General features: G+C 40.9%; 1 protein-coding gene across 8 annotated transcripts in view; it reads left to right on the top strand.

The window, feature by feature from the left end:
- LOC120535915 (galactosylgalactosylxylosylprotein 3-beta-glucuronosyltransferase 1) overlaps positions 1-23,030 on the top strand; it is a 417,892-nt gene that overhangs the window by 251,563 nt on the left and 143,299 nt on the right. Inside the window, exon 3 of one of the 8 annotated variants that reach the window (XM_039764099.1) lies at positions 6,490-6,802. The exons of the other annotated variants lie outside the window; for them this stretch is intronic. The gene's annotated coding sequence lies outside the window, so the exon portion shown is untranslated. The remainder of the gene's footprint in view (positions 1-6,489; positions 6,803-23,030) is intronic. 8 annotated transcript variants of the gene reach the window in all.

Raw genomic sequence — 23,030 nt, 5'->3', positions numbered from 1 at the left:
ACTGAAGCTGCTCCTCTGTCTGGAGTTGATCCTGTTCAGTGGATGCAGTGGATTCTCCATGACTGACAGGAGCCTCCTCAGTGCCCGTCTCTCTACCACAGATGTAAAACTGTCATGCTCCGTGCCTACAATAGAGCCTGCCTTCCTCACCAGTTTGTCCAGGCGTGAGACGTCCTTTTTCTTTATGCTGCCTCCCCAGCACACCACTGTGTAGAAGAGGGCACTCGCCACAACCGTCTGGTAGAACATTTGCAGCATCTTATTGCAGATGTTGAAGGACGCCAACCTTCTAAGGAAGTATAGTCGGCTCTGTCTTCTCTTACACAGAGCATCAGTATTGGCAGTCCAGTCCAATTTATCATCCAGCTGCACTCCCAGGTATTTATAGGTCTGCACCCTCTGCACACAGTCACCTCTGATAATCACGGGGTCCATGAGGGGCCTGGGTCTCCTAAAATCCACCAGCAGTTCCTTGGTCTTGCTGGTGTTCAGGTGTAAGTGTTTTGAGTCGCACCATTTAACAAAGTCCTTGATTAGCTTCCTATACTCCTCCTCCTGCCCACTCCTGATGCAGCCCACAATAGCAGTGTTGTCAGTGAACTTTTGCACGTGGCAGGACTTCGAGTCGTATTGGAAGGCTGAACAGGACTGGAGAAAGTACAGTCCCTTGCTGTGCTCCTGTGTTGCTGACCACAATGTCAGACCTGCAGTTCCCGAGACGCACATACTGAGGTCTGTCTGTAAGATAGTCCACGATCCATGCCACCAGGTGTGAATCTAATATACATACATATAATATACATATATAATGTGAGCAGGACTGTTCTTGCAAGATGTTATTTCTGGTACCTGCAAAAGTCTGTGATGTGTGAGTCCCTGTCTTGCACCCCACAACACGAGGCTGAGTCTCAGTAATTTAGCAAAACCAACTTTATTCAGCTTGAAACAGGAGCAGCACGGTTATTTATTGTAAAGGGATCTACCACTCTCCTATACACAGACACAGCAATCAGGCAGGGTTGTGGTCTTGTTAGTGGCCAAGTAATCCTGCTCCCTGCGTTTATAATGTTCCTTGCATCACCCATCGACGACAGGTGAGAGCGACCACGATCGACTCGGTTCTGCTTTAAGTGTGAGCCGCTTCCTCGTTCTGCCCTGTCAACTGATGAACTGTCTTCTATAGATTTGGTAATCACACTTTGGGACGCTCTTTGGCGTGTCTTCCCGTTGGAGGGAGTCCCAAATGAGTTTAGAAACCTTACAAGAAAAAATCTGTCAATCCATCCATGCAGGGTCAAGTGGTGCCTTTAGATCTAATATAAGTTATAGTTCTGTATTTTGTAAGTGGTATAATCCATCCATCCATCCATTATCCAACCTGCTATATCCTAACTACAGGGTCATGGGGGTCTGCTGGAGCCAATCCCACTCAACACAGGGCACAAGGCAGGAAACAAACCCCGGGCAGGGAACCAGCCCACTGCAGGGGTGGTATAATCTATTCTTCCATTTTGCTCATTTTGCACCTTGTGGTGAACGGCCGGCATTTCAGTCCGGTCGGGACCTCTCTCTATGGAAGAAAACAGCTAGATGGCAGCTCCCCTGGATGGAAATGGCTCCTCGGATTCCTGGAGGGCAGCATGGGACATGGAGTCCGTATCCTCAGTCCTGTTGGGTGCCGTGGGTGCCGCCCGGGGGAGCTCACCAAGAACCAGGGGAATATTATGAGGAGGTCAACCCGGAAGGGCTTCAGGGTCACAAGGACAGAAGCCCGCAGTACTTCCGGGATGTTTGATAGCGGAAGATGTGATGGTGACCCAGAGAAGAAATACTTCCAGGTCACGAAGTATAAAAGGACTATGGGAAACCCCAGCAGACCGAGCCAGAGTTGGGTGGGAGTGTGATGGAGCTGCTGGGAGAAGTGAAGGATTGTATTGTGTTTATTGTTTACTAGCAAAATACCCGCGATTCGCAGTGGAGAAGTAGTGTGTTAAAGAAGTTATGAAAAAGAAAAGGAAACATTTTAAAAATAACGTAACATGATTGTCAATGTAATTGTTTTGCGACTGTTATGAGTGTTGCTGTCATCAAGGATTTGATTATCATTATTTCGTTCAATCAGGTTCGTATTCGGTGGATGTTCGGTGTTGTGTTCAAGTTATATTCCGTGTTTGTCAACCGTTGTAAAGATAACATGTTTCATTCATCGAAGTGTTCACTACCCAACTCGGTACTCGTGAATCTAAGATGTTTAACAGGCATTCCCGGTATTAAGTTGTGGATTTGCCTGCAAATATTTAGCGGCAGCATGTGTATGAACTTAATTTAAACTTAAGCTTTACACCGTGCTTTCCTATTGCTATGTCTACAAAGGCTTGTTCAGCGTCAGAGGGTTGTTCCTTTCTTACTGCATCAATAAACAGCTCGTCTTCCTCTTTATCTGAGACATCACACACTGCATGCACAGGTTTACCTTTCCCAGTCCAGCAAACTTTATCGAAGTTGTTCAATTTACCACATTTTTTACACTGTCTTCCTTTAGCTGGACATTGACTTTTAGCTTATCCCAGTGAACACAGGGTGCAAAGCAAGGAACAAACCCTGGACAGGGTGCCAGACCATCGCAGGGCAAACACACCCACACAACAGGCACACACTGGGGCCAATTTAGTATCGACAGTCCACCTAACTCGCATGTCTTTGGATATAACAGGAAACCAAAGCAGTCAGTCAGTCATTCAGTCCGTCATTTTTCACCAAAGCACCCAGAAGAAAACCCAAGCAAACATGGGGAGAACATGCAAACCCTGGTCTCCTTACTGCGAGGCAGCAGCGCTACCTACTGTGCCACTGTGCCGTCCTCCCCCACCATAACCTATCAACCATGGGGAAAAGCTTTAGATTTGTCAGAAATTTCTATCTCTGGTTTTCAATGGATCTTGTCATTTTAGAGTCCCCAATACTGAAAACATTGATATCTTGATAATGGCTGTGTGTCTGTCTATGTGTCACAGTTTCTTGAGGACGGTCTTAAGCTAAAATGGCTGGATGGGAAAATAACAAACTCAAAATGTAAGCGTGTTATGAGATGACGATGTGCTGATTAGTTTTTGAGCCAAATCATGCAAGAGAAAGAGGCACCCAAGAGGAACCCTCAAATACTGTAATTCTGCAATTATGAATTCTTCTCAGCAATTGCTACCGTAATGACCTATTTTATGATCAGAAAGATCAGCATCAGAGTGTTAAATAGTTACTGAAATGTTACAGAATAGTTCAGGTAACTTGGTAGGGCGCAAAGCCTGCTGACTCTAACATCCAAAATGTTTTATATTCTTTTAAAATATTGCTCAGCTGTAAATATCTCTCTGATGCAACCAGGCCTACATAAAGAGCTTTTTAGATAAAAGGTGTTGTTTGCCATGCAGTTCCAACAATCCACTTTTAGCCTCAATTTAAGCAACTTATAAAGTTAAAATGAAATGCTTGACTTCTTCAGGACTGACCTTAAACGGAGCAATTTGGACTCCGGCAAAATCTGAGTAGTCAAGAGCAAAAGATTAGCTTGACAGGGACAACATGTTAGCTTCAAATTAACATGGTGGCTTTTTTTTCTTGTATTTCCTGATTTTTTTTTCTCCCACCCCAAAACAACAGAGAAGAAATTTGTCATTTTATTGCTCAGGGGAAATTGTTGCCTTTTTTCAAAGATTCATTAACAGTGTTGTTTTTGTGGAACAATGCTCTGAAGTCATCTCCGTTTAGAAAAGACCCCGACCGACCATTAACAACCCCCCCAGCCGCCATCGCAGTGACTACAAATGTGCTGCGTGTTTCAACTCGTGTTTTAAATGCAGCCCGAGATTAAATTCTCTGTGGAAATCAACATTACAAGCCCTTTGCAGTGTTTATTTCCCCCAGGCAAATTGGAATGAAGGCATTTTAAGCCCTGTTTTAAGGAGATAGTGAGACTAAATTAAATATCTAGTGCTGTTACAAGCAAAATTCATTTGATTGGGAGGACAGTCAAGCAGGACGCATTACTTTCTTGACTTTACTACAGTAGCAGTATTGTTGCTCATAGGACAAAATATTAAATGTGATAGATAGATAGATAGATAGATAGATAGATAGATAGATAGATAGATAGATAGATAGATAGATAGATAGATAGATAGATAGGGTGGCATGGCCTATCTATCTATCTATCTAAAATAAAAATTTTAGACAGATGTTTATCTAACATTGCAGTGAGTAGCGTTGCTGCTTCACAGTTAGGAGACTCGGGTTCGAACCTGGGTCCTCCCTGCGTGAAATTTGCATGTTCTCCCCATGTCTGCATGGGTTTCTTCCGGGTACTCCGGTTTCCTCCCACAGTCCAAAGACATGCAGGTTAGATGCATTCGCAATTCTAAAATTGTCTCTAGTGTGTGCTTGGTGTGTGTGTGTGTGTGCCCTGCGGTGGGCTGGCGCCCTGCCCGAGTTTTGTTTCCTGCCTTGTGCCCTGTGTTGGCTGGGATTGGCTCCAGCAGACATCCGTGACCCTGTAGTTATAGATAGATGTGAAAGGTACTATATAATAGATAGATAGATAGATAGATAGATAGATAGATAGATAGATAGATAGATAGATAGATAGATAGATAGAGAATGAATGAATGACATTATATTAGATAGACCAAACAACACCTTGCCTTTCTTCAGGCCGCCTCCATTCTCGCTCCATCTGCCTTGTCCGGCTTCCACCCGACTCCAGCCTCGAATGAAGGGAGGCGGCCCCTTTTATCCACACCCGGATGTGTTCCAGGTGCTCCCCGGCAATCCCCCGCCGACACACCCCTGTGTGGCGGAAGTGCAGGCTATACTCCCGGAAGCTCTCCGGCTGTCCCTTCTTCTCTTCCCCCCAGCACTTCCTGGTGTGGCGGAAGTGCTGAGGTCCAGGGCTTCAAAGGCATCGGGGTGCCCCCTGGCGATGACCACGGGCCCCTTCAGAGTTGGGCTTCCAAGCCCACTACCCATGGCCCCCAAAGTAACCAGGGTGGTGGCCCCCATGTGATCCAGGGCGGGCGTACACCCTCTTCCGGTCCTTCAGGGCGTCCCGGCTGGGTCGCGTCCCTGGCATCCCTGACAATAGATAGATAGATAGATAGATAGATAGATAGATAGATAGATAGATAGATAGATAGATAGATAGATAGATAGATAGATAGATAGATAGATAGATAGATAGATAGATATGAAAAGCACTATATACAATAGATATAGTGGTGTAAATGTTAGATATGAAACTATACAACATGAACAATTCAAATCAGGGTCACACAGCAAGCTTCGTTTCTTCAGCCAGGTGTGATAGTCGGGAGCGGAGGGCCAGTCTGTAAGAGGCAAACACTGACCAAGTTATCTTCTCTTCTTCTTCTTTTCCTTCTTATGCTTCCTTTAAAATACTTTGAATTCATAGTGTCATGCTGGCTGCCTTATGCAAGGTACTGCATCAGTCACAAAACTGGGACAGCTGATATGTTCCCATGCTCTGGCTAATTGCTTAATTAATTTATTTTTGAAACATATGCATTTTAGTGCCCCAAGGCTCACATATTCTTACAAGCATATTCACACTGGTCACTTTATCTAAGATTAAACATATACATTCTTCTAAACAATGCCACTCTTTAAACAATGTTATACTTGTTTTCCCAGAATTCCCATCTGTGTCTATTTTGCATACACCCCAGGTTTTTATCTACTCCCAAATTTGACACTCTTGAAAAATGACCTCATGAATATTAATGAGCTAATGAGGTCATTTGTACCTGCCTGCTATTTCAGTTACAGAGCATTTCCCACATGAGCTCCGAGCCCACAAGTTAAAATTCATTATCAGAATAATTCTAAAATAAAAACAGACTGAAATAATACACACAAAATAAATATTACAAGTCATATTTAGCATACTGCAAAGGCACCATTCTCCAACAGCATTACAAATGAGAATTAATTAGGGACAAAGTCAATGACCTAAATGAGTGGTGAGTAATATAAAGCTGATTCGACTCTGCATGAATCCAAAATCCAGTTGTTGTCTTTGTGGAGTTTGTAAGTTTGTCCACGTGGGGTTTTCTCTGGGGATTCTGGTTGTTTTTCTTCAAAGACAAGCATGTTAGGTGACCTTTTAATGGTAAATTGCCCCCCAAATGTGTGAATGGGCCCTAAAATTGACAAGCGCCTCATCTATTGTTGATTCTTGCCTGTAGAATAGACTGTAGCCCCCCATTAGAAATTGGATGCAGCAATTTGCAGAATGTTATATGACCTTTGGATCTGTGGGGTCTTTTAACTGTTTTAGGGCTAATTATTTTTACTTCCTTTTGTCCCAGGGCTGAATATTTTTCCAAAAAACTCTGCACATAAAGCAATAGTTTTCATGCATAAATCAACATAAAATACTTATTGTATTTATGACAAATGTCACTCTGTTTTATGTTCCAGGAGCCTCTACAGTAGGCATATTCACATACTTATTACATACATGTTTGTCTCATCACCTTCTGGTAAAAAACAAACAAAACATCATGAAGTAGCCGAGTGGCCGCTAGTCCGTTGTGTCCACCAGCAGGCCGCATCGTTTGGTGAAGTCCAGCCGGCAGCTTGTCTCCCACAGATCGAAGTCCTCCCAGGGCAAACGTTTTTGTAGGCATGTCAGCCTGTCCAGCACTATGATCAGACGGGGACCAGTCAGCTGATGCAGACACCTGACTTTTGATTTCAATCTCCAGACCACTTGCATCAAAATCGGAGTTCGGTAAGTCAGAGTCAGAGTATTTCACTTTGTGTGTGGAGTTTGCATGTTCTCCCCGTGTCTGCATGGGTTTCCTCCCACAGTCGAAAGACATGCGGGTTAGGTGCATTGGTGGTCCTAAATTTAGGGTGTGTGTGTGTGTGTGTGTGTGCCCTGAGGTGGGCAGGTGCCCTGCCTGGAATTTGTTCCTGCCTCGTGACTTGTGCTGACTGGGATTGGCTCCAGCAGACCCCCATGGCCCTGCATTAGGATATAGCGGGTTGGATGTGGATGAAGGTTCAAAACAATAGCAGGCAGACAATTCAAACAAACAGAATTCTTTTATTACTGACTTCTTGGTGAGTAGAGCGGCTTTGCCTTAAAGAGCTCCAAGTGCAAAGCCCAATCAAAGGGTTGGTCAGCTGCATTTTATAACAGAAATCTTGAAAGAAAGCATAAAATAAGCTGTTTCAACCAAGGTCACAGAACGTTCTTTACACAATTTGTTGATTACAACGGAAAGCAAAAATTCTTGTCTTATATTTTTAATGAAGCTTATCAGAAAACTTGTCATACGTTTGGCATCTTAATTGGACGGTAATCTAGGCACTGCTGAAGCAGCCGGGACGAGCCAAGAACTGCACTCCACACCTGCAGCCCTACTCCATGCAAGCACGCTTCTGTTAATAATAATACCAAGCCACCCAGAGAGCTTGCAGATTTTCATACAGAAGCTAGCAATAGATTTTAACTTTCATTCCACATGGACAATGACTGACTGACTGACATTTGCTTCGCTCTCTTGCCCAATGTCAATGCCATTCTAGACGTTGCTTACTCTATGCTACTCATGCACGCGCTTGGTTTCAACGTCAAGTCAATGAGTATAACAGTCCTCCAAGCAAAGGGGATCCACCTGTAACGTAATGGTGAGTTTTATCAACATTTCCAGCTTTCTTTTATCATCTGACCCTGATATCCATTCTTGTGTTGACAAAAGTTGACATCTGCCCTAAAAGAGTTGAAATGAATGTGTAGCCCACTCTCCCTGTCAAAATGTCCACCTTTAGTCATTCTGTTCTTTTTTTTTTTTATGTTGGTTGTTCTGTGTGATGTTAGCAACTTTACTAAGATGAACGGCTCCTCATTTGTGTCAATGCAATACCTGTGATCAATCATGTGTGTCAACCTAACAAAAAAAAAATAAAAGAATGACGCCCGCCTCTTTGTTCAAATTATCAGTTATAGCAGCCCCAACACAGAGCAGGCTGAATTCTGGCAATCTGTATCAGTGCTCACAAATCACAGCCGCTGTCCCCGCCACCATCTCTCTAAACACCAATCCCCGATCACCGTCTACAAGTTGTGACCACCTATGAGCACCGATCAGAGTTTACTGAGAGTGAGATAAGAGCAGTAGCAGCTATTTGAACATCTTCTACCATGAAAAGAAATGTGCCAGTAAGTACATTTCAGCTTTTCACAGAGAGTCCAGACAAATTAGGGCCTGAGTGGGAAAATGCTGCTGATGACTGCTAAAATGTTTAATGCTGCACTGTGTTTGAGTTGCCAAACATTACTATTTTATATCCAGGAACATTGCATTATATGGGCCAAAAGGGGAAGCTTTTGCAGAATTCGCTTAAAATTCAGAAGCTGCCACGTGTATCAGGGCTCCTTATTAGGTTTAAAATGGGCAAATTATAAGCATATTTTGTCCATGACCCTCATTAAACTTTAAAGTTGGCCTAGGTGACTTAATAAGTGATCGATCTTTTTTTCCTTTTTCTTTTTTTTTTTGCTTTACTTTTGTTTTTGTAGCAATTCATGAAGTCAGTAGCAGAATAGTGGGCTTGTCCCCCAGTAGAGCTTTACCTTAGGTCTCCAGTTATTCCAGAATCCCTGACAGCCTTAATTCTAGTTTTTCAGTGATGGCCAGGATACATGCCCTTCTAAACAGCCCTCCTCTACCTTATTAACATAATCGTGGAATTTGATTTAGTGACATTGTGATCTGTAGCGAGAATAGGGAGCAGGTTGAGGAGACCCTGGAGAGGTGGAGATATGCTCAAGAAATGAGAGGAATGGAGGTCAGTAGGAACACCAAGACTGGATACATGTGTGTGAATGAGAGGGAAGTCAGTGGAATGGTTAGGATGCAGGGAGTAGAGCTGGTGAAGGTGGATGAGTTTAAATACTTGGGATCAACAGTACAGAGTAATGGGGATTGTGGAAGAGAGGTGAAAGAGAGAGTGCAGGCAGGGTGGAATGGGTGGAGAAGAGTGTCAGGAGTGATTTGTGACAGGCAGATATCAGCAAGAGTGAAACGTAAGGTCTACAGGATGGTAGTGAGACCAGCTGTGTTATATGGGCTGCAGACGGTGGCACTGACCAGAAAGCAGGAGACAGAGCTGGAGGTGGCAGAGTTAAAGATGTTAGGATTGGCATTGGGTGTGACAAGGATGGATAGGATTAGAAACGAGTACATTAGAGGGTCAGCTCAAGTTGGACGGTTGAGAGACAAAGTCAGAGAGGTGAGATTGTGTTGGTTTGGACGTGTGCAGAGGAGAGATGCTGAGTATATTGGGAGAAGGATGTTAAGGATACAGCTGCCAGTTTAGAGGAAAAGAGGAAGGCCTAAGAGAAGATTTATGGAAGTGGTGAGAGAGGACATGCAGGTGATGGGTGTGACAGAACAAGATGCAGAGGACAGAAAGATATGGAAGAAGATGATCTGCTGGGGTGACCCCTAACTGGAGCAGCCAAAAGAAGAAGAAGAAGAAGAATGGAATTTGATTTAGTCAAGCTTAAGCAATGAAACATCACTGCAAACATTCAACATAAGGATGCTAATAATCAATAATTGCTAACATCCACAAACAACCAATTTAAAGAAAAAAGATATAAAATTATGGTAGCGCCACATCTGTTTCTCATGAGAACCCCTTTGCTGCCTTCCATCCTTCTGAGGGAGCGCATCTGGAGTTCTTCAAGTCCTCCTTTCCTTCTCTCTCACGCCATTGCTCACTTCCATCCCTGGTGGCTACTGTTTACTCACAGTAGTACTAAGAGGGGCTCTTCAGTCATCAGTTTTAGCTCTTCTTTCTGTCTCTTTATCTCTCTCTCTACCCCTACAACCACTTATCCATTTAAACCTCCATTCCATCTTATCCCAAGGGTTGTTTTAATGGAGCGAGATATGAGGACTGGATTAAACTGAAGTCACTGCAATGTTCATTGAACCAGCTTAAGATGATCCATGCTTTCTGACATGGTGTAGTACTAGAGTGTTGTACCGTGTTAGCCATTATGGATGTAGTGGGGAGTCAAGCAAAATGACACCTTTTATTGGTTAACTAAAAAGATTACAATATGGAAGCTTTTGAGGCAACTGAGGCCCCTTTTTCAGGCAAGATGTAATGGCCTGAGTTGCCTCAAAAGCTTCCATATTGTAATCTTTTTAATTAGCCAATAAAAGGTGTCATTTTGCTTGACACGGTGCATTACCCTACTAATAGTATCCATTTAAAAAGGGGTGGAAAGGGATGCACATGCGGTAGTCAGCAACAATGACGGCTTGCAAATCATGTTGCTGAAGAGGGGTGCTGTGTTGTATGTTGATTAGCACATGCAGGTAAGAATCTTACTATACTCTATACATGGGAACAATAATTAACCATTTGAATCTATAAGTGGTGGCATTAAAATTATGCACAATTTATTTTAAGTGGACTAATGTGTGTCAAAGAAATACTCCACACCTTTATATTACCCGGGCGAACCTGCACTGTTTATGCAAGCCAGGATAGATCCATCCATTCAGAACGTAGTTGAATGAAGTGTTGACCAGCATGGGCTTCTACTGCTTTAGCCATCTACTTTAAGGTCCATCACATTATGCATTCAGTGATGCAGTTCTACACACCACTGTTGTATGGACCTGTTGTTCAAGCCTGGCCATTCTCCTCTGGCCTCTGTCATTACTAAAGTGACTTTAACCACCAAATTTCAACTTACTAGATGTTTGTTTCATATATTACACACCCAACCATGTTAACAGAATGCATTTAAAAATATCTGATGTCTTTTGCCCTGCATGTGCCTTCAGTACGCTCATCTGTATCTTCAGGTGACTGAACCTCTCTTGCCCAGCACTTTTTTCTTGTACGTGTTCCAGCTTCTCAGACCCTGTCATTTCAAGGCATGTTGCTCACCTTCTGTCTTCTTTTATACTTTCCATTTTTGAAGATGACTTTCACCGTGCCTCCTACACCTTTACTCCTCCTTCTTCTTTGGATGGTGTCACTGATGCCCAACTGACCAACCAGACCAAAGCCAAACTGACCAATCAGATTGCTCAGAAGGGACTGGGCACAAAGACTGTAATCCTAGCTAGGCAGCTGTTTGTGAAGTCCTGCAACCACCATATCTTATACCAGCAATAATGCTGCTGTCACGGTCACTGCAATCATACGTCTTGCCATTTTAACATTTGGTCAAACAATAACTAAATCTCTTGACCATGCCTGCATGTGTTACATATTAAGGTGCAGTCACATTACTGGCTCATGGAAGGGTCAGGCTGTTAGCTTTAACAAGCAAGTGTGCCTAATAAAGTGGCCACTGGGTTTGTGGATATAACAAATATATAAGTATATGATAGCTTGTAAATGGCTGGCGTTTCAAAATATGTATTACATTTAGAACAAATTGCAATTATTCTTTATGTAATGTATATAAAATCTCCATCTGTGAACTATCATACCCATATTGGCTCACTAACAGTTCAAGGTTTCCCCAAAGTCAGTCGAACCATAATACCTTTACAGCTGTTATGCTGACTTACTGAAGGCATATTTTTACATACCCTAATACAACAATTATTATTATATACTTAAATATTGAAATCCCTAAAATCTTTTTATATATTATATTTTAAAATAGTTATAATATACAGTACAGTATATATTGTGTGTTTCTATTTGTGTACGCTTCATGTGGGGAAAAATTCAAGATTTTCTTCAAAATTTTGATCAGTCACATTGCAGCAAAACAACTTTAAATTGATAACATTATAGATCACTAGCCATCCCCTGTGGCTTCACCCCCGTGTTAGTGAAACAGGACAGCGGGGAGGGTCCTGTCTGGCTCTCTACTCCTGACGTCACTCTTCCCCCTTCCCTCGGCCCGCACCCTCTGTCTTGGATTAGCGTGAATATATCACTCATGAAAGTGAACTGTGATTCTTAGCGTGATGAGAGAAGTCGCAAAATCAATTGGAATGTTCAAGCAAATTATAGAAAAAAACCTGATCTAAATCCGTTAAGTAGTTCTGTCGTGAAAAGCGGACAGACATACAAACAGGTCTAAAAAACTATAAGAAATTTTATGCTTGGACCATGAAATTTTTAAAACCATTTCTTAGTGAGCACCTATGGGCCAAGGGTAACCTAAATTACAAATTTCAAGTCCCAGGTCCTCATAGTTCGGGAGATTTCATGATGAGTGAGTCAGTGGTATTTGGCTTTTATATATATATAAATTATAGGAAAAAAAAAATTATAATGCAGCAGCAGTGCAGTAGTAGAGGGAGATCAGAGGCTTCAGCCTGCTCACACTGAAGGTCCGTCTCACTGTGAATCAGATTGGGTTCTCCCAATCTTTATCGAGGTGCTTGGATCCATAAAGATTGAGCTAAAAATATGAAGTGTTGCAGATGTGCCAGATGATTTCATTTATTTCTCATAAATTTTCTTTTGGGTGAGAGGCACCTTCTGATAGTCTTGTGCTAGCTCAGGAAACTGGTGCTGAGGAGCTGTTCATGGTGCTGAAGTGGCTGATATGAATGGCCTCTGTTTGTGAGTAATGTGCACTCACTGAGCAAATTATTAGGCACAGCTGTACACCGGCTTATCCGTGCAGGTATCTTATCAGCCAATCATGTGGCAGTAGCATAATGCATCGAATTATGCAGCTACAGGTCAGAAGCTTCAGTTAATGTTTACGTTAATCACTAGAATGGGAAAAAATGTGATCTCGGAGAACTTGACTGTGGTATGTTTGTTGGCGTGAGACAGGCTGGCTTGAGTATTTCTGTAACTGCTGATCTCCTGGGATTTTCACACACAACTGTCACAAGAGTTGCTCAAAATGTTGCAGAAAACGAAACATGCAGTGAATATCAGTTTTAAGGAATGGAAACGCCTTGTTGATGAGTGAGATCAGAAAGACAGAATTCAGTGGAAACTCAGATAACCACCTTGAATGAATTGAATGAGCAGATAAACATCTCCGAATGCACAGTAAATCAAATCTTCAGGTGGATGGACTACAACAGCAGAAGACAATGTTGGGTTCCACTCCTGTCAATTAAGAAAAGAAAACTGAGGGCTGCATTGGGTATAGGCTCACTAAATCTTGACAGCTGAACACTGCAGAAATGTAGCCTGGTCTGATGAATCTTGATTTCTGCTGAAGCACACAGATGGTAGGGTTAGAATTTGGCACCAGCAGCATGAATGCATGCCCTCAAGCTGCAATGTTACAAGGCTGGTAGTAATGGAGTAATGATGTGGGGAATATTTTCTTGGCACATTTTGGTCTCATTAATACCAGCTAATCACTTGAATGCCACAGCCTCCATGAGTATTGTTGCTGACCATGTGCATCCCTTCAATGCTGCAATTGACTCATCTTCGAATGGCAACTTCCATCATGACACAGCACCATGTCACAAAGCAAAAGTCCTCTCAAACTGGCTTCATGAACATGACAATGAGTTCAGTGTTCTTCAATGGCATTCCCGGTCACTGGATCTAAATCCAATAAAACTACTTTAGGTTGTCATAGAACAGAACAGCATGAATATATGCAGCTGACAGAGCTACAGAAATTGTGTGATGCAATCATGTCAGCATGGACCAGCAGCTCAAAAAAATGTTTTCAACATCTTGTGAAATCCATGCCATGAAGAACAGAGAGCAAAAGGAAGTCATGCCCAGTGTTAGTAATGTGTTCCTAATAACTTGCTTGGTGAATGCACACTGTATTATTTCAAATTGTATATGTAAAAGTTTATTGATATGGTTCATGTGGCCATTATGGTCACATGTACAGAGTACAGGGAGTTTAATCAACATGCAATGCGTCTCCACTCTCCATCGCCATGACTAGTGAATATAAATGCCTTACCTGAAAACCTCAGTCTTCCTGGATTGAAAAGTCTCAAAATATAATTATCAGTAACAGACAAATAGAATATGTTTATACTTGGGGGCTCTGCCCCCTGCTCGTTTCGCTCACCCACCCCGTGTTTGGTTTACCGGATATACAATATGATACAATTTATTTTTGTATAGCCCAAAATCACACAAGAAGTGCCACAATGGGCTTTAACAGGCCTTGCCTCTTGACAGCCCCCAGCCTTGACCCTCTAAGAAGACCAGAAAAAACTCCCAAAAAAAAACCCTTGTAGGGAAAAACTGGAAGAAACCTTGGGAAAGGCAGCTCAAAGAGAGACCCCTTTCCAGGTAGGCTGGGAGTGCAGTGGGTATCAAAAAAAAGAGGGTCAATACAGTACAGTACAATACACAGAGCAGAATAAATCCTCAATTCAGTATAAAAATAAAAAGTCTAGAAGTACGGAGTAGAATTTCACATGAGATGATATCCCATAATATGATTTGGATTTGTTTTAAGTCCTGAAGACCTCATTCATCAAGCTGCCTCCCCCATTTTGCCATTCCACATCTGAAATTGCACTAATCCGATGAAAGGACCCCTCTTTCCCACGATTCCTATGATCTTCCATCAAGGATGACTTTACCTTAGGCAGACAATATACAATTTAAAGAGATTGTTATTTTCTTGGGAATTGTTAGATATGCATCATTTTCACTTTACTTTAAATACTTTTGTAAAAACAATACTTGTCCTTTATTTCCGGCCCCGTGCGTGGTTACATCTCTTTCTTGCCAGACGTATAACGTTGTTCGTGTTGTGAACTGGCAGCTAAACGTACACTATGGAAATGCCGTCGGATCATTTGCTGTCTTTTTGCTGCTTGCAAGGTGCCTGTTCTGCTTGTTGCATGTCATTGTTTTAAGAGCTGGGAGCACATGATACTTGTCTGACACAAGCAATCCAACAACTGCTACGTTAGATGTCCGTGGACTTGTTTTAGATGTATAACGCTGCTCGCGTTGTCATTGGCTGCTGTCACGCTGCCCTTCGATCATTTTAAAGCTTATACAGCTGCTGTCCTTATTGCTACTTCTTGTCTCTGCCACTCACATTGTGATCGCTTCTCCGTGAGCATAAATATACACCTTGTGTTTTCTTTGAAATGAAACTTGTCGTTGCTTTAACTGTTGCGGGACCACAGGTTCTCATAGCGTATGGTCCATTATTGTGTAAATCTACGTTTTGTGTATTGAGTGATGTGAATGCGAAAAGGCTTGGTTTTCTGCTCTTTTCCTTTTATTTATGACCTCGCTTTGTCCTGCTATTTTTTCAATTACATCTGGTCCTGACGATTTCCTTTTTTTGGCGCTAATGTGATCTTTTCTTCATCGACGTTTCATTTATAACGTATTGTCCTTTATACGCTTTATATGCACTGAGACACCTGTATCTGTGTGTGCTGTTTCCCTTTACACTACTGTTTGTTTTTTTTGTGCCCATTCTCTTTTGTCTCGCTTTTTTCTTTTATTTGTCTTTCGTGATCTTAACGTGAAGATCATGTATCGTCTCCTAGTCATTCATTCCACAGAATTTTTTTTTATAATAGAGAGATGTTTAACAGAATGTTGCCTTTATCCAATATATGTTAAAAAGTCATTTTTAACAGGCCATTCAGCCCAGTAAAGCTCACCAGTCCTATCCACTGAATTCTTATAAGAAAACATCATTTCAATTTTTGAAAGTCCATAAAGTCCTATTGTCTACCACACTACTTGGCAGCTTATGTCTATGGTTCTCTGTGTAAAGAAAGCCTTCCTAATGACACAGTACACTTGTTTACAAGTGTTTTTTACCAGTTGCAGCACACGCAGGTCAAGTGACTTGCTCAGGGTCTCACAAGCAGTTGCAGATGGCAGCTAAACCAACAGCCTGGGACTTTAAGTGTGAATGGCTCAGTCACTTCAGCAGAATTAAGTTTAAAAGCTATGACCTAAAGCAATTAAAAGCCCAAAATAATAAAATCCTATAAAGCTAAAAAAACTGTGGTTGAATTTGTAGCAAAAAAAGAGAAAGATGTTGCATTTTCCAGCAAAACCTTTTATGAACATATAACAAAGGGTCTTTATTAAAAAAAGATAGAAAAAAGCAGAACAACGCATGTAAAAATACTGAGTGATGATCACATTGCTATCTATAGTAAACTGCTCATAGTGTATATTAAAAAATGAGATCTATGATTTGATATGTCAGGCAGGAGAAACAGGAAAAAGCAAAAGGCCCGCAAGCATCTTCTCACAAATAGATTGAGACTGCAAGCCTTTCATTCTCACTTTCCACCCAAAGTAAAATCTTACTTTTGTGAGTTTTTTTTTTAATTTTATCGCCTTTGCTTCTTTTTTCCTGATACTCATCACTTCTTCTCCACATTGAGAAGCATTCCCATTGGTTTCATTGCTAATGACTACGTTTTTTTACTTCGTGACCGGTAATTGGTATTTAAAGCCTCTTTTTGCTTAGGTTGCACATTCCATTAACTTCAGCTCATTACAAAACACGAGCACACAGACACAATAATCCCCCCATCAGTTACACCACGGCAGTCATCACGGTATGTTCAATGTGATTTAATTTATACAGTACAAGTGAGATGTGCCCACACTTAGCTCCGCATTCTCTTCATTTAGAAGACCAGGGGGTGTTAAGGCAATGGCTCCTCAGATCACTCTGTGCATTAAATGCACAAGACAACTAATGACAGTGGACTCTTCTACAGTATATTCAAAACTGAAAGGCAAGCACGAATATGAGAACCCTAAAAGATCTGAGGAGGCACATCCATTATTAAGTTACTGCTCGAGTGTCTTCCACCATTTAACAGTCAAAACTTACACAGGCACCTCAGTCCATCCGTCTGTTCATTTTCTGTGGCAGGTACAAGGAAAAAAGAGAACTAGTCAATGCTGGGGTACATTTGTGTAAATAGTCATTGGTCCATTTCTTATTAAACCCACCCAGTGAAAGGATGCAGGCGACCAGATCTTCTCGTTGCATCTTGGGATTCAAGGTAGGAACAAATTCTGGATGGGGCACTAGTGCATCGCAGGGCACACATTCTCACACATTCATTGGGGGGCCAGTTTAGAGTCTTCAGTTCACTTTATATGAATATATTAGAGATGCAGAAGGAATTCAATTTAAACCGGACCTAGAACTGTTCATGGAGCTATAAGATGACAACACTAATCACTGCACCCATGTAAGACAACCTAAAGATAATGGCAAGTGAGTGAGGGGAGCAATTCATACTTTTTCCTTGTTATTATTTCCAAGTGAAAACTCCCAAAGACCACTTCTAACATTTAGTTCTTGTGGTTTTCCATGTCCACCATTCCCCAGTTCATAGGATTGGCCGATGACACATGAAAACTACTTGAATACCACAGAAAATGAACAGACCTGAAATATCATAGCATTGATCAGGATGAATACCAGGCAAAGGTTCTTTATGTGTGATATATATTTTTAAGGAGATACCCATCTTAGAAAAGTGGAGTTTCTGAATAGGGGTCACATGGCGGGTGGTGGCGTTCACAGTTGCAGCTTAGAGGTTTGGCCACCCTCATCCTTCAATATAAATGTGTTAAGTAATCACATTTTCACTGTCTGATGCACTTACTAATGTCTGCCAACATATTATGTATATTGGACGGTTTATATAATTTATCTTACACTTTATTATAATATTAGAATCATTTCTAATCTATACTAATAAAAGGCAAAGCCCTCACTCACTCACTCACTGACTCACTCACTCACTGACTCATCACTAATTCTCCAACTTCCCGTGTGGGTGGAAGGCTGAAATTTGGCAGGTCCATTCCTTACAGCTTCCTTACAAAAGTTGGGCAGGTTTTATATTGAAATTCTACACGTAATGGTCATAACTGGAAGCAGTTTTTCTCCATTTACTTTCGTGTGACATCATCACGCCTCCCACGTAATCACGCAGTACATAGAAAACCAGGAAGACCTCAAAAAAGCGCTTAAGAAAACATGCATTATATAATTGAGAAGGCAGCGAAACAATAAGAAGCGAGCGAGTGACATATACAACCATATTGATGAGTTCTGCTACTTCGGAAACAAAGCACGATGTAAACCTACACTTTAAATTAAGTTCATAGACAGGCTGCCGCTGGCGTTTGTAATTTAGTGCCTGCCCATATAAGGCCGTCCGTCAGCGGCAATCCAATAGCAAACTGCCACGGGTAAATATTCACGGGTGAAGGACTGTGCTTATGGAGAGGAAGATGAGATGGTCAGGGTGGTGTTTGACACAAACTCAGCGAAACTGCGAGAGAAAGTTTTAAGTGCCAGGACTAAGGTAACATTAAATACAGCCATGGACATAGCACCAGATGGCACCAGCACAGCTGGGAACCTTCGATGCATGTACACCGAGCGCTCACGTGAACTGACGCAGTGCACAGATAAAAGGCAACAGTTCCAAAGAGCACTGAACAAAAACCGAATTACACAATTGAAAAGGCAGCAAAAAATATGATTTCATTTCATTTCATTTCATTTCATTTGATACATACAAGCATATTCATAAATCCAACTACTGCGGAAACAAAGCACACGTTGGAAAAAGTCAATGTCCCACTAAAGGAAGACAGTGTAAAAAAAACCCGTGCATGCAGTGTGTCAGGTCTCAGATAAAGAAGAAGACGAGCTGTTTATTGATGCAGTAAGAAACGAATCGATGAATGAAACCTGTCATCTTTACAACGATTGACAAACACGGAATGTAACTTGAACACAACACATCCTACAAATACGAACCTGATTGAAAGAAATAATGATAATCAAATCCTTGATGACAGCAACACTCAGTAACACTCACAAAACAAATACTGTATATTGACAGTCATGTTACGTTATTTTTAAAATGTTCCCTTTTCTTTTTCATAGCTTTTTTAACACACTACTTCTCCGCTGCAATACGCGGGTATATATATATATATATATATATATATATATCCCGATCTACATACTCGAATAATGGATACTTTATTCGCCATCAATGATTGTTTTGGTAAAGCCATACTCGGTGTAATCATTAGATGAACGGTAAAAAAGTAAGAGCGAGGGAGGATGACTATTGAGGCATGCAGGCTGTAGTGCGTCAACTCTATCTGAATTGCGCGATCACATTTGAAAAATATATCTTTTCAAGTTCTATTTAGTCCATATGTGTCAAACTCAAGGGCGCGGGCCACATCCGGCCCGGCGTGTAATTATATCCGGCCCGCGAGATCATTTTATATACTGTATTATTGTTATTAAAGCCCGGGTATATGAAGCGCTGGTAACACAATAAACTACAGATCCCATAATGCAGCGCTTCAGCTGCCTTGCCGAACACTTACCGCGTTAATCAAGTCTAGCTTATGATGCTGCAAGTTATTGCGAAGCTAGCTCACACGATGCTGAAGAGAAAAGTTGATTCTGAAAATAGAGCCTTTAAAACCGATGGGAGGCTGAGTATATGTTTACTGAACCCGTGTGTCTCATTTGTGGAGCTAATGTGGCTGTAATTACAGAATTTAATCTAAGACGGCACTATGAGACAAAACATCAGGGAGTTCTGTGTTGTGGAGATTCTCAGGATGGATTGCAGGTGCTCATCAGTGAGGCTGAAAGACCTGAATGCAATGCAGAAGATACAGAAAGCAGAAGAATTAAATAAGAATCTGACACTTCAGCGGACGTTTTACCGTGCACAATCACAAAGTGATTTCAAGTGAAGTTGCTTTATGGGAGACACAAATGCACCAGTGCACTTTCCCTGTTGCCAAGTAATGTTGAACCAAGTCGTCACTACGGTGTTCCCAAATCGCACTTTGCTGATAAACTGAGCGCACTGAGTTTGCACGGACTTTGGTGACTTTGAAGAACAAAAAGTCCGTCTACATGCGGCTCGAACCTTGTGCATGTTTGGTAGCACATATCTGTGTGAGAAGCTCTTCTCAGTGATAAAGACTAACAAAACAGCACACAGGAGTCGCCTCACTGATGAGCACCTGCAATCCATCCTGAGAATCTCCACAACACAGAACCTCACACCAAACAGAAACGAACCTGTTGCCAAAAAAGATGCCAGGCGTCCAGCTCTAAAATGACATATGAGCAAAGACAACTGAATGATTTGATTTGTTATTGCTGAAAGGAACACATTTTATTTATATTTCCAGGTTTTGTTATGCAGCATGTTCATATTTGAATTTGTATAATTTTGACAGGATATATTTTTATGGAGAGCAAAATCTTTTGGGATATTTAAAATCTAAGTTTATTTTTTATATAAATTTACATAAGAGTAAAGAAATTTGAATGTTTGTTCTTTTAAGTTATTTAAGGTTTGAGTTGATTTATTCACGAATAATATTCCTGTCTGTTTTTACCATTCCTACCAAAGATATTTCTGTCGACTAAATAAAAATTCCTTCTATTTAAAATTTAAATAGAACTTGAACAAATACGATAGTTCATAATATCCACGCAGACTTGCACGTAAGAGCGGAGTTATCCGTTTTAACAAGCAGCGTATTGCACTGATACGAAATAGCTGTGTGTGTATATATGTAGATATGTATGTATATGTATATATATGTTTATATATGTGTGTGTGTATGTATGTGTGTGTATGTATATGTATGTGTATATATGTACATATATATATGTGTATATATGTGTATATGTATAGATATGTATATATATATGTTTATGTGTTTGTGTGTGTAAATATATATATATATATATATATATATGACAGCAACACTCATCACTCACAACAGTGACAAAACAATTACATTGACAATCATGTTACGTTATTTTCAAAATGTTTCCTTTTCTTTTTCATTGCTTCTTTAACACACTACTTCTCCGCTGCGAAGCGCGGGTATTTTGCTAGTATAATATAAACTCAACTTAATAAATAGACAACTGTCTGTGTCATTCCAACAGATGGTGCATTACAAAAATTTCTACTAATAAAATGTATTACATTTGTCATTCCAAAGGATGTTACTTCACAAACAATTGTAGTAATAAAATGCATTGCTACAAAGCACCATCTGTTGGAATGACAAATGCAATGCAGACACATCTGTTATATCCCATTTGGTAATGGATTTGTAAAAACAGTGTTGATCTTTGTGATGTGCCATTTGTTGGAATGACAAATGCAATGCATTTTAATACTACATGCATTACAAAATACATTCCAATAGATGGTGCAGTGCAAACATTAAGACTGACGCCTGTGTTTATTACTTAGAGTTCAGTGTGTCTCAGACAAGTAGGACAGTTAGCATAATATAATCCACCTTAATAAAAGGATCATTGTCTGTGTGTCTGCCTGTGTGTCCAGCCTGTTGCTATGTAGCCATCAATCCAAAAGATGGTGCATCTGAAACATTAACACTGCTTTTATGAATCTCATACCAAATGGCATATCAAACAGAAATATGCATTGCATTGTGCACTGCAAACATTAATGTTGAGGTCTACATTGATTACTTAGATTTCAAACTGTCTTAGACGAGTCGTACAGAAAATATAATATAATATAATATAATATAATATAATATAATATAATATAATATAATCTTTAGTTTCAAATTGCTTGGCAGGCAAATGACCTTTGGAATCCAACTGACCCCATTCTCCCAATCTTTAAATTTAAAAAAAGGAGCCAAAAATAAAAGAACCCTATGGGACTCCAATCTAACTTCATTTCTAATGGGTCTACTGTTTGCAGATCAATAAAGAAAACTGCTTACCACAAACAGCTTTACTTTTAAAAAGCTGTTCTCATCTAAATCATGGTGACAATCAGTCTCCAGGCTGCAGGCCTGGCATTATTAGCTTAATAAATAATATTAAATTGAAGCACGCTAGTACCGGACAAGAGCTTCACTGACCATTTAACCTGAAATGACCCTGCTCAAGGCTGTGAAAAAGAACAAGCTAAGTGTGCCATTTTTTCTTTTCATGTAATACAGCACCTCAGCTCTTTTTTCTCTCCACCAAACAAGCTGAATAAAATTGTGGCTGACATCCAGCCTTCTGTTTTCCAACCTGCTTAACTCAATTATGGTCTATCATAGGATGCACTCACTCATTCTGGGACAATTTAGAGACATTGGTGATTCTAAAAAAGAAAAGAAGAGTACCCTGAGAAGAACCTACAGAGACACAGGGAGAACAAGCCGACTCCAACAGACAGGGACATGGCTGTGACCTGAACTCAATCTCTGGGAACTGAGACCGAAGGCATGATGTTAATGTCATTATAAAAATAATGATTGATTGATTATTTCACTTTATAAACAGTATTTTTAATTCACCCCGTGTACATCATATTACTCTTAATATATTCACAGTAAATGCCATTAGTGCTCCTTTAGATTGTATGTGATCAATCTTGACTCTATTTCCACTTTAACTCTATTTATTCAGAGACTGATTATACTGTGTATATATATATATGTGTATATACAGTATATATATATATATATATATAGTGCATCCAGAAAGTATTCACTTTTTCCACACTTTGTTATGTTACAGGCCTTATTCCAAAATGGATTAAATTCATTTTCATCCATCCATTTTCCAACCCGCTGAATCCGAATACAGGGTCACGGGGGTCTGCTGGAGCCAATCCCAGCCAACACAGGGCACAAGGCAGGAACCAATCCCAGGCAGGGTGCCAACCCACCACAGGACACACACAAACACACCCACACTAGGGCCAATTTAGAATCGCCAATCCACCTAACCTGCATGTCTTTGGATTGTGGGAGGAAACCGAGCGCCAGAGGAAACCCACGAGACACGGGAGAATACACAAACTCCACGCAGGGAGGACCCGGGAAGCGAACCCGGGTCTCCTAACTGCGAGGCAGCAGCGCTACCACTGTGCCACCGTGCCGCCCTTAAATTCATTTTTTTCCTCAGAATTCTACACACAACACCCCATAATGACAAAGTGAAAAAAATT

The sequence above is a fragment of the Polypterus senegalus genome, chromosome 9, assembly GCF_016835505.1.
Source record: "Polypterus senegalus isolate Bchr_013 chromosome 9, ASM1683550v1, whole genome shotgun sequence".
In the NCBI taxonomy this organism is placed as follows: domain Eukaryota; kingdom Metazoa; phylum Chordata; class Cladistia; order Polypteriformes; family Polypteridae; genus Polypterus; species Polypterus senegalus.
Note: the sequence above shows the minus strand (reverse complement) of the source record. Positions and strands in the feature narration are given on the sequence as shown.